Consider the following 16,650-nt stretch of genomic DNA (forward strand, 5'->3'; position numbering starts at 1 on the left):
CTCAGCCAGCTAAACAAGTAGGATATCGCCTACTAACTATTCTGTACTATTGTGTACCCTGGGAGTAGTTATGGACATTTATAGTGGGTCATTTAGATCAATAAGTAACACTATCCAATTGCTGAAACTTAACAAATTCCAATATGACTACGAGAGGCAGCAGAAGTAAGACTGCTGCGGGAGCAGCTTCAGTTTTAGGGCCAATAGATAGCTTTATAACTAGAACACACAACGCTATCGATCTTAGCATTTCATTATTGCAGCGAAAAGTATCACATGACTTGAGCATTGCCAAACGCTCTTCTCTAGGAAGCATCAAATTTGCTACTACCCCAGATAATTCTAACACAACCCATTCAGTTACCACTCATGACACCCAAAACGACCCTCGCATACTAACAAATGAGGTCGATCTATCAGTGTCAGATTCCTCCACCAACTGTGACCTAAGTACTGACTTAGAAAGATCCCCAGCCCTCAATGTGGCCTTAAAACCTGAAATTGTGGACGACACTCAAGAGAATGAAGCCACTCATATACAAGGGGGCGCAATCCCAAAAGTTACTAAGCAACTGACTTTAGCGGTCCCTCGGGCCCCAACGAAGCGCCAACGTGTGAGACAGCAGAAAAGCAAAGAGACATCTAATGAAATACACCAACCCTTGGGGACTTCAGATACAAACATAGGGGAGGAACATAGGGACAAGCATGAAACTACTATAGGCAGCGATCAGTTGATTGAGCGAATTGGGGATCTCTTAAGTATATATCTGTCACCAGTCGAAACTAGGCTTGCTCGACTGGAAAAACAAATTGAAGAATTAATATCCCTAAACACAAAAACAGCACCTACTGCTCCTCAAAATATTCCCGCAGCTCGAAACCTTAAATCAAATACTAGCAAAACAACTATCCCTCAACCAAAACCTATCCCTACCCCAGCAATTATGCCGAAACAGAAGACTCCCAGCAATAATCCAACTGCTGTAAATAAACCTTTATCATCTAACAGTTCTACTCTCACTCTCAATACGAACACTCAATCAGCCACTAATCAGTCAGGGAACTCCCACGTAGCACCCCAACAAGGATCACAGGCACCCACCCAATCTAATTACATGGCTGCAAGGACCCAGCAGCCGAAGATACCGTATGAACAACCATACAGGTCACGACAGATCCCTACACGCATCACCCTCTCCCCTGAATGTGAAGCCTATGTACTTGTACTGGTAAACGTACCGACACTCAAACAAGAGCAGAGTGAAACTACTTCGTCCCTGAAAAATAAGATACTACATTGGTTAAGTTTGAATTGTAACTTTCCAATAGAATGTGCCGGGGAAATTTCCCATACCCAAAGAGTAGGTTGGATAGGCCCCTTACGAAAAAAATTTGAGGGGGATTGTGTAGCGATTACCTTCAGGAACCCTCAGTGGGCCGAAAAGACACTAGCTAAGGCCCCTCCACCTTCTACTTGGGAATTCAACACAACCCTTCTCCCATTAGGTTATTTCTACAGGCATTTGTTAAATACAAATAACAATATTCCACCTATTTCTATGAATGCATTTCCAGAAAGGTCCTTCCCCTCCGACTCTTATCCTTCCACTTTTTACCAGAATCCTAAGTTTCTTTACCCAACAGGTTCGGTACAGTGGCATCAGAGTCAAACACACATACCTCCTGCTATTCATCCTTATCTCTCTGAAACCTCTTACCAAGAGAACGGAGATAATCGATGGAGGCAAGCGGCCCTGCCATTAGCTACTCCCTACAATATTCCGGCTTATAACAGATTTAATGCTCTCTCTGGGCTAGATCTTAATGATTGACTTCCCAGCCCTCATTCTAACTGGGAACTTCCACAACCCTCTAAAACAGGGACGACTTTATTATCTACTACAGGTACTATCTCTGAAAGAAAGGCAACCCAGCTCATTCCAACCCTTGGTACAGTTAATCGTTCGATAATAAAACACCATAAGACAGATGTTTTGGCGACTGTAATATCGGCTCCCACCACTTTGGAAGCTGTAGATCTGATATCTGACACAAGTACCCCCGTTGATTCTACTTCATTCACTCTACAGATATATTTTACATTTTGGAACATCGCAGGTCTTTCTGCAAAAAAGACAAACCCCAGTTTCCTGAGTCAGATCAACTTGAGCGGTTGTATCTGCCTTCAGGAGACTTGGGCTATTAGGCCAATACATATAGCGGGCTTTAAAACTTTCTGGTCACCTGCAAAGAAATCAATCTCTGGTAGAAACAGCGGTGGCTTAGCTACCTACATTACAAACACTCTTCCTGTGGATGACGTACTTCCCCTAAGACTAGATGAGAACTTCCAGATCATAGTCCTAAAGATTACCAAACAAAGACTTTACCTAATAGTAAATTTTTATAATAATCTCTCTCAGGCTGACTTGATTACCCTTCTCCCAGAGATTTCTGCAATATTACAAGATCAACGTACAAAATATATCAAAATGTCATGTACGATAATCTGGGGGGGAGACTTTAACCTTCACCTATGCAGGAACAGCAATAACGATAAGTGTGGTATTAGCGATGAGGCTGATAAAAATCTTACGCACTTTACACACTCTAATGTGGGAGAAACAATGACCGAAGTCATGACTGAATTAGAGCTAAGTTTTGCTAATGAAATAAAGACTCCATCAGTCCCTTTTCAGCCCACATTCAATGGTAGAGGTTTAATAAGTCTAATAGACTATATACTAATCTCAATACCCATGGGATTTACCATAGAAGAATTTGAGGTTGTCAAAAATCCTCTGAGTGACCACTTTCCAATTACTATGGTTCTTGCTGAAATAAAAACAAATAAACCATATGATATCATGACCGTCTTAAACCAGCGTGAGCTAGCACTAGGCTCCTTGAACGGTTATACACTGAAGTGGGGCAGCATCGATAAGGAAACAACAACTAGAAAAATAGTCACATGTAATCAAGTTGACATTATAAACTGTCTGGACCCTACAACACAACCGAAGGAAGTCATAAAGAGCTTCCTGGCAATCACAAAAAACATACAAAAAGAACTAACCAGGACGCATAAACAAAAGCCCCATATAAAGAAAGGTTGGTTTAACTCAGCATGCACAAAGGCATCCACATGTTTAAAGGAAGCTCTAAATAGAGATCACAGGGACAGAGCTGAAGTTAGCAGACTTAGAAAGGAGTACACGGCTGCCCTAAATAACAGGAAAAAAGAAATGAAAGCCGAACTGTGGCTACGTCTTAGCCAAAGCTCGGAACTAAAAGACAGCACTATGTTCTGGCAGGTAGTCCGCGCCCCATTTCTAACAGATAAAGACGACTCTCCCTCAATTGATGTCGCCATAAGTGAACGGGAATGGGTGAGACACTTCACAAAAGTTTTTTCCAAAGATGCTACAGTAGATATAGATCAACCTGACCCCTTGACACAGGTCATCTATCCAATAAAGCTCCAGCTTTCCCACGAAGAGGTCCAAAAAGCCTTAAAATCCTCAAAAACAGCCAAAGCTCCTGGCCCGGACGGTGTTCCTGTTGACATCTTTAAACACCTCCCGGATCTATGGACTCCCCTGTTGACCAACGTCCTGAACGCCACTACTGAAGTGGGCCTATTAGACTCTTGGAGAACATCGACGTTGGTAGCCATATTTAAAAAAGGGGATCAAAACAGTCCATCATGCTATAGGCCGATCTCCCTCCTGGACTCGCTCGGGAAGATGGCAGGGCGAATACTTCTCGAGCGACTCCAGGAGTGGGCTACTGATCATAGCATTATTTCAGATTTACAATATGGTTTTCGGGAGGGGCTAGGAACAGTTGACCAGGCCTTAAATTTGTCCCTATTGGCGGGCAAATACGTGGAAGCTAAAGGGTCCTCCCTCCATATGGTATATGTCGATCTCTCCGCAGCGTTTGATTGAGTGGCACACTCAACGCTGTGGAGCATTATTTTGAAAATGGGAGTTCCCCCTCCAATTGTGGACTTTCTCCGAGAACTGTATACAGGACTACAGGCAGGGTAAGATTCGGGGTGAGAGGTGAGCTCACGGATACTTTCAGGGTGAAAAAGGGGGTCAGACAGGGTTGTGTACTGGCCCCCTTTCTATTCACCCTTTATACTAATGGCTTGGAGGCTGCCATGCTTCAAGGCAGTAAAGATCTTCCTTTAATAGCTCGTCGGCAGATACCAGCGCTCCTATATGCCGACGACGCTGTTATTTTAGCAAGAACACCAATCGAATTACAGCTGGCCTTGAACAAATATTGTGCCTTCATGGCAAGTCTGAATTTGAAATTAAACGCAAAGAAAACCTACACAATGCACGCGGGGGGGAAAAGAAACGCAAAAAACTGAGATTATTTGTACAGGGTGATCAACTGGACAGGACCACAACCTATCCCTATTTAGGGATTTTCATTGACGAAAATTTTAAATGGAACCCAGCTATTAACACAAGGAAGCTTTCATTTCTCCGAGAGACAACTTCGTTAAAAATGTTTTCACAAAGACTGGGGCAGCGACCACCGAAAGAACTGTTACAAATATATAACGCAAAATGTGTAAGCACTGCAACATATGGGGCGGGGATATGGGGCTTTGTAAATGTGGATTTAATACAAAAAGTCGAGAACTCCTTTTTGAGATACTTGCTGGCGGTACCTAAAAGCTGCTCCACTTATGCCTGCCACACAGAGCTGGGCATTGATTATATTACAGACACTATAAAATTGCAACCAATAATGTTGTGGCGTCGAATATGGGTCACTGAGCAATGCCAACTAACTAGGGCGATCATTCAAGATATTTTAACACTCGATCACTGCAAGAAAATTAAATGGTTATCCTATGTTAAAGCGCTATTAACAGATTTAGGTTACAGGAAGTATTTTGACCACCCGTTACTGATAAATGAAATCTCAAAAAAGGCTCTAAAAAGAGAGTGTCTTGTACACCTGCGCCAGTTACGATTACTATCTGAGATTCACAAACCATCTGTTCAACACTCTTTATTAGCGCAGACTGTGTTTACCATTGAACCCTACTTGAACTTTAGCTTAACACAGTATGAAAAAATGTTGCTCACTCGCTTTAGATCTGATTTGTTCCATTTACTGGTTGCATTTCCAAAGCAAAATGTCTGGACATCCACATTTTCCATGTGCCCTTGTGACCTAGTGTCCCCACAAACAACGATACATACAATGTTATTCTGCAAGTTTTTTACTGAACCCCGCAAACGCTGGATACTGCCCATTCTGAAAATCTGGGGTCTTCGACAGTGCCGTCCTGCATATCTGGCACTTCAGTATCTCGAAAATGAAAACTATGCTAAAGCGATCGTATGTTTTCTCAAATTTTGTATACGTCATCGTACGAATCTTTGAGTACGAATTACATATTAGCTCTGCACAAATGAAAGAATGCCAGACAATAGGAAAACTGTATGTTATCACAAGGTCGAAAATTACACAAACCGAGACGTTGTTGTTCTTTTTAAATGCTTTTTTAACAAATGTATTTTTATATCGGTTTTTAACCTTTGTAAACTTTGTAATTTGCTCATTGTGAACTTTTATGGTGTTTCTTTTTAAACTACCAAATAAAGTTATTATTGAATTGAATTGAATAAAAGATATCGTTGTCCACACAAGACCACAGAAAAAACAGGGGGACAGTCAAGGGACATTATGGGACCTGCCGAAAGTCAAGGGACAGTATCCATGCGGAACTTGTAGTGTCTGCTCATTCACAGCACATACCAAAACACTCCAATTGAAGAACCTAGAGTGGACACAAAAGAGACACGCCCATTGTAATACACAAAATGGTGTCTACATTGTGAAATGTTCTTGTAACCTACTATACATAGGGTGACCTCTAGAGCTGTAAGAAAAAGGGTGAATGAGCGCAGGAGCAACACCCGGTGTGTTAGGAACATAACCCAAAATGAGCAGGCACTACATTGAAAAGGGATATACACCAGACAAAGTCAATTGGATAGTCATTGAGTCCAATCCACTATGGACAACAAAGACCCTTTTCCACAAAGAGCAAAGATGGGTCCATCTCCTCCAAACAAGTGCCCAGGGTCTTAACAATGAAATACGTTGGATTAAGCTACTACAGAAACCAAACTCTTGACATCGACCCCACCAGTGAAACACTATAGTGATGATTATGTTAGCACACCTCTCAATTTCTTAAAACACTATGAAAATATCCAAGGTGCACCATCCACCGCAAAATGCAATAAATGCTATAACCTTTTATTGTTATTCATTAGTTCACTAGGGATACTTTAATTACCAACATCTATCGAAAAAACCCACTCCAAGATGGCGACCGAGACATTTCCCATGCGCGCTCCACTAAAATAAAAAAAAATATACATATAACTTTATATGCACAATACATGCATCACCTCCCTTTAAGAAATATCATCATGCCAGCAACACATAAAAGCTATAAGCACACAAATATCCAACACCCCGAGAATATTCCTCATACAAGTTTAATTTAGAGTATACCACTCTATTGGCACCCATAGTAACGGCAAAAACTTGCCAATCTATCCAGTGATTAAACAATTAATGCCCCACCCAGAAGCAGGCTACTCCTATAAAAGGAGACAGGGCTTTCACTTCTCCACGCCACAGGATCCTACCAATACACTGTGATAGTATCTGGTGGTATGTCACAATCAGCTTTCAGTAGTGTGCAACCAGGCGTTCTATCTTCAATGATAAGACACATCAAAAACTTCATCCAGTTTTCACAGCAGCAGGATTTTGCCAATGTGAAGGGTGACTTCTATGGTTTGGGTCGCCTGCCACATGTGGTTGTAGAAATTGATGGCACACATATTGCCCTAGTGCCACCATATGCCAGAGTATAGGTCTACTGGTATCGAATGACTTTCCATTCAATCAATGGACTTGTCATGTCTTTTGACATTACACCAACTATTAATGTGGTGATGAGATACGTATGTGGTGGAACTTTGTTGGGAAGGGTACGCTCATGGTAAATCAGTGGAGTGGTGTGGCTCACTGGTTAGAGGCGGCAGACCCGTAAGCAGAGGACGGCCCGGGACCAGGGTTCGATTCCCGACGCGGCAGGGTCGTGGACCAGGGTCAGCGGGCTCGATAATTCTCGCCTCGGTGCCTACTCCAGTCAGGGACCACACTCGGCAACTCTGGGCATTAGCTTGCCTCATCTTCACAACGGCCCCCCCAGACCGCCGGGGATGCTTGGTCGCACCTTAGAGATACCCATTAGGGACCATCTCTCAGGGTGAGTCAGAACGGGTTCCCCAGCGGTCGAAGCGCGGAGATAATCCTCCGGGAGTCGATTCCTAGCGCTATATAAACCCGCAATTAAATTAAATTAAATTAAATTAAATTAAATCAGCCCAAAGGTGTTTGAAGATCAAAGTGTGGACACATTGACTACTTTGTTCAGTTACATTGGTTATTCCTGATTGTTTATGTGAAACTGTGTTCTCCAAAGTTGACTTTGTAATGCGGTCATCCTGTTCTGTGTGATTGGCTTTTTAAAAAAACAATCTGTTATTGGTTCCTTCACCATGTCATCTTCATTTGGATATTTCAGAGTAGTGACATTTGCAGATATATGGTGCTGTTTCCAAGTACAAATGGAACTTGTGTTGATCCTGGAAAAGACAGACACAGACTTTGAATGTACAAATCTTGTACCAAGGCAACTTGCACTGTGTTCGAATGGGAGCTTTACATTTGACTTGTTCTCTGTGAAGTATTGGCACTATTTCAATATGTGTGCCATCATTTGCTAAAAACCAATGTGCTAGTGGTGCGAAATCATCATACGCTCCCTTCACATTGATAAAGTCTTCATTGTGTAAAGTGTATGTGGGTGTTGATGTGTCACATCATTGTGGGACATTCTACTTGTGGCACACCACAGAAACCTAGCTTTGACATTCCAACAGATACTGAAACAGTTTTGGCAATGATCCTGTGTCTACAAAATGTAGCACTGCCATGTTTTTTTCTCTTGGCGTTATTAATGTAGGATTCCTTATGTGAGCCAGAAGATCTGGCAACAGCTAATGACATGACAGTGCTAATTTGTCTATGCAATCCTATTGCTTTGGACATATCCCCTTCTACCATGTTGGCAAGGTCTTGAATTGGAAATGAGCAAACTGGCACTGAGTATTAGTGTAAAATATGGATTGTTATGTTAGTTCAAATGTTGAAAGACGAGTATTGGTCAAATGAGATAAACATAGTAGCTCATGATTGACTGGTATGGCACATTTTGGGAGTTATGTTTGGGTACTTGGAATAAATAATACCCACTTGCAAATCATCTACGGTGACACAATATTTTGATGTTTTGTCATTGTCAAGTTATGACGGGATAAAACAAATATGTTTATAGAGTTTAGATATACAATACCAGGCTATGACTTTTTGACTTGTACATTTATTGTACCAAACATGAGGAAATTAAAGAGGGTGAACATAACAAAAGCAGAGCAAATAGGGAAGAAATCAATTAAGGTGAATGAAATAATAGTTTGATGTCCAATGCCCAAAATACTTCCGGTATCAGGAAGGCAAATATGTGCAGAAATAGTCCATGGAGTGAATGGTAGGCACACGCTGAAGAAAATTAGCTTTGAGGTTTCTTGCTAACAGTAGCAGAGATCTTGCCATCCTCACCTTCTTGTGATCTGTGTGGACGTCCCCAGCCGTGGGGAGGGCGGTGATCCACAGCTGCAGGGGCTAGGTGGGGTGCAGGCGGTTCTTCTGGTGATAGAGCCTCCCTTCCTGTGGATATGACCAATGTAGAGGGCTCAGATGTTGCAGGACCACAGGAAGGGGCAGATGGTGCTAGGAAAGCCCTGCATATGTTGGTGTAAATGTCTTGTAGCACCCGAACCAGGAAGCCCATATTTGAATTATGGATCTCCATCTGGTGGTTGTGCTGCCTCTGCAGCTGCTTCATCTCTCGAAGCTCATGAGTACCTAGCCCATCATGTCTTGGGATTGATGGTAGGCTCCCAAGACTTGATCAATGGTGGTCTGGGGTCAGTGACACAAGTAGACTCAGGATGTTGCTCCTCAAACACCTGTTCACAAACCCTACCTCCGCTAGCCTGTGCCATTGGATCAGTTTGCCCCATCCGACTGGGTCCTGGGTGAGCTTGCGGCGATATGGTCTCAAGATCACTCAGGACTGTGGCGCACACAATCAGTGTCACAGTGGTGGAACACAGGAAGTGAAATCTTCAAATTGCGGGGGTGTCACAGCTGGGTTGGGAGGTGTATGTGTGAGCACAGGGAGTGTCACTGGAGCCTTTCAGCCCAAACTGACCAGATGAACCAAGCTCCTCGACATCACCAGGAAGGCTGTCCTCACTGAAGGCTTGATCCTGGGCTTCAGTGGAGGTTCCTTCAGTTGCTGGAACCTGCCCATGTGATCGGCCAATTTGACCTATTGAAAAATGGAGAACATTCTTATTAGTAAAAGTGTGTATTGCACATTTAAATCTTTTGAGACAAGCAATGTAGATAGCTAAAAGACAAAATAGATAGAGATTATTGTGATGATAGCTTCCACTGGCATGGAACATATTACCCTAACTTTTATCAATTTCAAGCAGTACAACTTCAAACACAGCAGGTAATAGGATATCCTAAAATGTCCTTGAAGTATTTAGGTAATATGCCTGACTTCTCCCAACCATTGAGCCCAACACAGTGGAGAGGTGAAATATGTATTTGACAATTGCAAGGCCTTGCTGACTGCAAAATAGAGATTTCCACTAATTGTATATATGTTTGGCATTAGTCATCACATTAAAAATACATTGTCAATATTTGCAAGTACCACTTATATTAATCATAGTTATTTGCCTACCTTACACATTTTGTGTTAATGCAGTTTGATCGGTTGATTGGAAGAGGACAACCTTCAGAAAACAACACAAAACAGCATTGAATAGAGATTGATTACTACATGACACTTTACTATGTGTTGTAATCTGGTAGCATAGAGAGAATGAGCAACATGACAGCAATATTCTTTAGTGAAACAGAAATAGGGAATCATGGTAGCTGTAATCATTTCAAAGACAACTTTCCAACACTTGCAAATGGTTAGTGGGACATACCTATGGAAAATATGAAGCGGAAATGGGCCAGATATATACATTTTGAAACACATATGTAAAATTCGATTTTTGGGGTTGTAACACTTACAGGCACCATACCATCATGTGACATGTAATGGAGATTTACACCTGTAATCTTAGATGCAACTGCAACATAACACATTTATACAAACAATATTAATCGAATACTGATACTTTGAGGTATGTTAGGCAAACATTTGCAGGATACATTGGCAACAGCTAAGTTGAGTACAAACAGGACATTCAAGTTTATTGTGCCTTTAGAAAGTTTAACGTACTAGACCCCATGCCACCAGGTATTCCTTGTCAAGTATTCAGCAGGTTGGATCTGCAAGATCTTCTCCTCCTAGGGCATGAATGCTATTGAGGGCCTGGGAGAACCACCACCTGTCCTGTTGGCATCAATGTGATGCTTGGGGGCCAGGGAACGCACCTTCCCCTGCAGGTCATTCCACCTCTTCCTAATTTCCTCCTGTGTGCGAAGGTTTTTTGCTACAGCATTCACTCTGTCGACTATTCCGGCACACATGTGCCTCTTCTGGGATAGAAATGTATTTTTGACTTGGGCTCCAAACAATTGTGGCTCTACTCTTAGGATTTCATCCACTATGACTGACAATTCTCCCTCAGTAAAATGTGGGTTTTTGGGGCCTGACGTGCATAAAATAAGAATAAATTAAATAATTGACCACAAGGTATTAAGAAAAGTGGGTAAAGGGACAGGAGTCAAGGAGAGTGAAAAATAAAAAAAACTCACTTCCCTGGCAGAGCCTTTGGTATTTAAAGTCGTGTTGGAGCGGGAATGGCAAAGGATCCTGGTCTGCAATGGGGTGTGTTTTATAGTGTAGTATGCAGCTGTTTCCATTAGGCCAATGGATGTATCAGGTGTGATTTTCCATCCAATGGCAATAGTGATGGTGCCTTGTTGAGTGCATACAACAACTGACAAACTCTGTCTGATAACAGCAGCAGGGTGCTGTGACCGCAGCAGGAAGCACTCTGTCAATGGGGATGGCGAGGCAGCCTGCATGCATCAAAAAACGGCACGCAAAAGACTGTCGACTCAGCAGAGTACTAGGGACCACTGCCACATGATCAAAATCAGGCCTAAAGTCTCTTGCCATTTTTACAGCAAAGTCTTTAGGCATAGGATCAGCTAGTGCCATTTATGTCAAGCTGAAACATTACAAAATACTGTTACCACTTAATGCACAGTATTACAAAATTGGATTGGCAAAATACCATCCAACCCAACCTGGAAAGAATAAAATGACCCCTTACATATGTGCTGATCGTGTTATGAGCTCTATCCAAACACAGGGCAGCACCCAGTATTAGTCAAAACAATCCTGTATTTAATCCAAAGGAGTAATACTGTACGGACCTTGTCATTCTGCTATTTTCAGGCATTCTAACACAAGAAGTGAATCTGCTGCGCTTGAAATCTGAGAGCCAACTGACCAAGAGGCCATAGTATTTGGAGGTCCCAGATGTATTCAGTGTGCCAGGCAGTTTAGAAGGAGATATCCGATACTCTAATTACGCTGATAGCCTTGATACCAGCACTGCCTGAATGTTTCTCGCAACAATACACTTATATGCGATACCCTTTTAAACGTTACCAAGCCACTGACAAATGTTAATGTTTTAAATGATTACTTTAGTTAAACTTTACTGTTCGATTAAAACGTTTGTGTATGAACTTTGTAATACGGTTGTGTGGATTCATTGTATCCATCTTAAGGAGGTTGAAGGGTTGAGTGGGTAATTCTTAGCCCAGATGTCAATCAAACACATGAACAACACGCGCTTTCATTGCAAGAAGTTTGACAAATTATTGCTGGGAAGAAAACTGAATATTCATGCATGAACCTGATTTCCCACCCGCCGTCCCTGGCAATGTTTAAAAGAACGACATTTATTTCAATTTTAATTGAATTGGAAGCACCCATGGCACAATTATTCATGAAATGACGTAAACAAATGCATGCATAGGGCAAATGAGGCAAACAATGAATAGATTATGCTGCTTCTTAATTCGAGCAAAACACATGAAAAATAAATAAATCAAGTGATGCTGAGATCCTGCTCATGCAGAGGTGTCATATTACTCACAAATGGATATCATCTTTGAAGGTATTTAGCTTCTGAGTGTTTGAATAATACATGATGCACTTTGTAGAGCAAGAATTTCTCAAGGGAGTTTCTGTTTAGAAGTGTTTGTAGTGTACCTGGGAAAATATGTTATGCATCACTCCTCTCGGAATGAAATGCCGGTGGTAAAATGAAGTGTGTTTGATAGTAGACAAAACCTTTTGTGAGTCCTGTCAAGTGTCAGCAGCTTGTACAGCATGCCACAATTTGTTTACTTCAAGTTAAGGCTTGGATATGAATGCAAGATTGGAAGGGTAACTTTAAAATCTGATGTATCAGCTCTGGTTTCATGTCAATGAAACATAGCAGAAAATAATAAAATGTAGTAAAAGCTCCGACGGCTTCCAAGTAAACTCATGTATGTGAAGGTTTCAACTTTACCTGCTGCAGTGAACCAAAGTAACTTAGGAGAATTAACCGTTTCATGGACTTATACATGGTAACCCTGTGTGTTTTGTATAGTACTATCCTGGCTAGAGACATGTCAGAGCACTTTACAATGAAACAATGTAGGGCAAATGTTTAACAACCGTTTCAATTATTATCAACAAAGTAACTACTAGGCCTGGACAGAATTTCGGTTACACCAGAGAAATCAGAGAAATGTTGGTAAATCCACTCTTACTCACCGTTCGAAATCTGCTGCATTTAGCACTATTTCTCAGCACAAAATCATCCTTACATCCATTTTGGATGCAAGGGTGCATTCTGCGCAAAGAAAATAGCGCTAAATGCTGGTAGTGAGATAGTGGAAAATCTTACCCCAAGAGCACATTTAGCAAGCGTAAGTTGCTGGCTGCACTTGCTATTCATGTTCTGTTGCATTTAGTGCTGTTCCTTGGGGCATTTATGCACAAAGAAATAGCACAATATGTACAATTTCCCTTCCCGCATAATTAAATTATAATCTTGCAAAATTCTTCTGTAATTCTGCATGATTACGCCGCACAGAAATACACAGATTATGTCCACCCCTCATACCAATTTAGGGCCTGATTCAGATGCCGGCCGGATCTGCTTCCGCGGTCCTGTCAGAGGCAGTCTGACCGCCGGCCGGATCTGCTTCTGCAGTCCTGTCAGAGGCAGACTGACCGCCACAGTCTCTTCAGAAGTGGTTGGTTCGACCGCCTTATTACAATGCAAAACCAACAGTTGATGGACAGAATGCAGAACAATGTCATACATTGACCCCAGTACAGAGATCTGAGCCTAAATCCATTGTTTTTTTGCCGTCCACACCACCCCAGTTCAGACATGGCCATATGCAAATCAGTCTTGACCCTGTGCCTTATGGGAACAGTCCAGCCCGAACTGCTAAGCCATGTCTTTACTGGACCAGAATCAAGCATCCTAGGGCCGGTTTATGGCTGTCAGCCGTCTTCAGACAGGATAGCTTGACTCCAGTGGTGTGGAGAGCATGGGACTCACATCTCAGCATACCCATCCCACTCGGGGTGACAAATGCAAAAACAACAGTTGATGGACAGAATGCAAAACTATGTCATACCTTCACCCCAGTACAGAGATCTGGGCCTAAATCCATCGTTTTTTTTGCACTCCACACCACCCCAGTTCCGACATGGCCATATGCAAATCAGCCATGACCCTGTGCCTCATGGGAACAGTCCAGCCCGAACTGCAAAGCCATGTCATTACTGGACCGGAATCAAGCATCCTAGGACCGATTTCTGGCTATCAGCCGTCTTCAGCCAGGATAGCTTGACTCCAGTGGTGTGGAGAGCATGGGACTCACGTCTGAGCATACCCATCCCACTCAGGGTGACAAATGCAAAAACAAAAGTTGATGGACAGAATACAGAACAGTGTCATACATTCACCCCAGTACAGAGATTTGGGCCTAAATCCATTGTTTTTTTGCACTCCACACCACCCCAGTTTTGATGTGTACACTTGTTGGCCTTGCTGTTCGTTTTTTTTTGTGCGCCATAATCAGTTCCGGAGTGGCCGCGGTGGTGGGTATGCAACCGCCCTTCCGCCGGCTCTCCCATTCATCACTTTTTGCGATCACGAAGGTGGGAAACAGCGGATCGTTTCTCTGTCTCATCATTGTTTCTTAATTGAACATGTGGTCAATCCGCGGGCCATGCGGCAGTTTTGGGTTTTTCCGCCGCAAATCCCACCGGGGCTCACAGATTTTCACCTGTACCGCCCTCTACAGTGGTCTTTAGTGGCATCGTCCTGGCGCAGTCCTTTTTTTCTGGCAGTTGATCCTAATCTTGCCACCTGTTTTGCTGCGGTACATGCGGATAGTTCATTTCCGCTACCGCGGCGTTCATACTGGTTTTCTGCCCGCCATCCTAATAGACTCCTAAATTACATCCCGCCCTACTCCCCTGCCAACCAACAACCAGCTACTAAAAAAAGGACACAATTTTCATAATTCCAATTAATTATGAATAACTAATAACAAATTAATAAACAAGTAATAATACCTTATCCCCCACAATTAACAACATAAAATAATGAATAAATGAATATTAGTTATGAAAAAAGTAATTATAATTAAATTACTTCCAACACAAATAACATAATTACCAATTAAGTATTACTGATTATTAACAAATTAATAAATAATAAATAAGTAATTATTCCGCACAATTAACAATATAAAATTGTAAATAAATCAATATTAATTAGGAAACATTATTAATAATTTGATTATAACTAAATTACTTCTTACCCTATTCCCCTATAAACCCACAACCCGCTCCTAAAAGAATTACACAATTAACATATTTGCCAATTCATTTATCAATAAAAATTAACAGTCAATTATTAATTAATTAATAATAATTATTTAGCATAATTAACACTATAAAATGAAAGTTAAATAAATAAAAATATATATTCAATTCATTATAATTAAATTACTTCCCACCATATTCCCCTATAAAGCCACAACCTGCTACTGAAATAAAACGCAAAAATAAATTAAAATAAAATCAATATTCAATTTATTACAATTGAATGACTTCCCATCGTAATCCCCTGTAAACTCAGAATCCGCTATGGAACTAAAAGGTAAAATCTACCTTCTAAAAATGTAACACATACGAATACTTAGACAAAAAATATAGCACATATATTTAAAATGCACACTAAAATACATAATACTAACTAAAATAACAATATTTTTAACTACTATATTTTTGCAAACAATATTAATGATTTAGATATTTTGGAAAACAATATTTCTTACCTTAAACTCGATATTCCTGACCACGATATTCTGGCACTCGATATTTATGTGTCACGACATTTTGCACTCGATATTAGTGCACGTCAATATTTCCTACTCGATATTCTGACTGTTCACCATGCTCCATATAGGTACCCAAATATAGGCTCAGGTAGTTACCTAATCTTTCACCTATAGTCTTCCCTACCATTACACTCCATAACGGTTCTTAGTAATGACTCCTTACCTAGTTACAGTAATGTCCGAAGATGACATGGGGCTTTATCTGAAAAGCTTAAGCCTCATTTATTATGCATGAAGATTCTTGGAATCACAGCAGGACAGCAGGCCTACCATCTCATACATTATACCTAAGTATAAGGTTAATTTCTTCAGTCATCCTAGTCTGACATGATATAGGAAGGTGTATCCCCAGGGGTACCACTTTGGGTATATACACACCATATCTTGCAGAGGTAGTCCGTAGAGAAGAGGACTTTCATTCTGATACACTGACGCGATACGCTGAACTTCCTGCATGCAGACATTCCAGGTAGCAGTGGTCTGACATTCCTTGCGACTTTATCCTAGAGGGATTCTTGGCTTTTATACCTATATACATGCTAGGTACACTTAGGTACATCTAGTTAGGGTCGCATCATAGGAGTACGAATTGTACTGTCATGTATTTTAAATACTTGCCTCTATTCATTGTCTTAACACAATGGTAGAAATCAACCATCCTTTTATCTTGTTAATGCTTTTACTCATTTATATCTCCTATTGTCTAGTGGTTGTTTCAGCATACCTATTTTACACTAGAATGACGCTGGATCAATAAATACTTATTGAAAAAGGTCCCTGCCCTTTATTCTCTGTATCTCTCTGAGACGACGTGAGCATGAGTGACTGAGTGAAAAGTAATGTGCGGTTTCCACGATCCCTGATGGGACATTGTTGTCATGTTTGATGGTTGCCAATAACTATTCTCTCCTTGTTAAGAGGGGTTTCTTGTGGCACTGTGAGCTAGCTGGTTTACAGGCTAACATACACAGTAGGGGTGTCTAGAATCAGCCTGAC

The 16,650-nt window shown here is 41.4% G+C and overlaps 1 pseudogene; it reads right to left on the bottom strand.

Annotated features, from left to right (window-relative positions):
* Positions 1-8,692: 8,692 nt before the first annotated feature.
* The window catches only part of LOC147723949 (uncharacterized), a 34,373-nt pseudogene continuing 26,415 nt past the window's right edge, over positions 8,693-16,650 (bottom strand).

Source organism: Lissotriton vulgaris, chromosome 4_1 (genome assembly GCF_964263255.1).
Source record: "Lissotriton vulgaris chromosome 4_1, aLisVul1.2, whole genome shotgun sequence".
In the NCBI taxonomy this organism is placed as follows: domain Eukaryota; kingdom Metazoa; phylum Chordata; class Amphibia; order Caudata; family Salamandridae; genus Lissotriton; species Lissotriton vulgaris.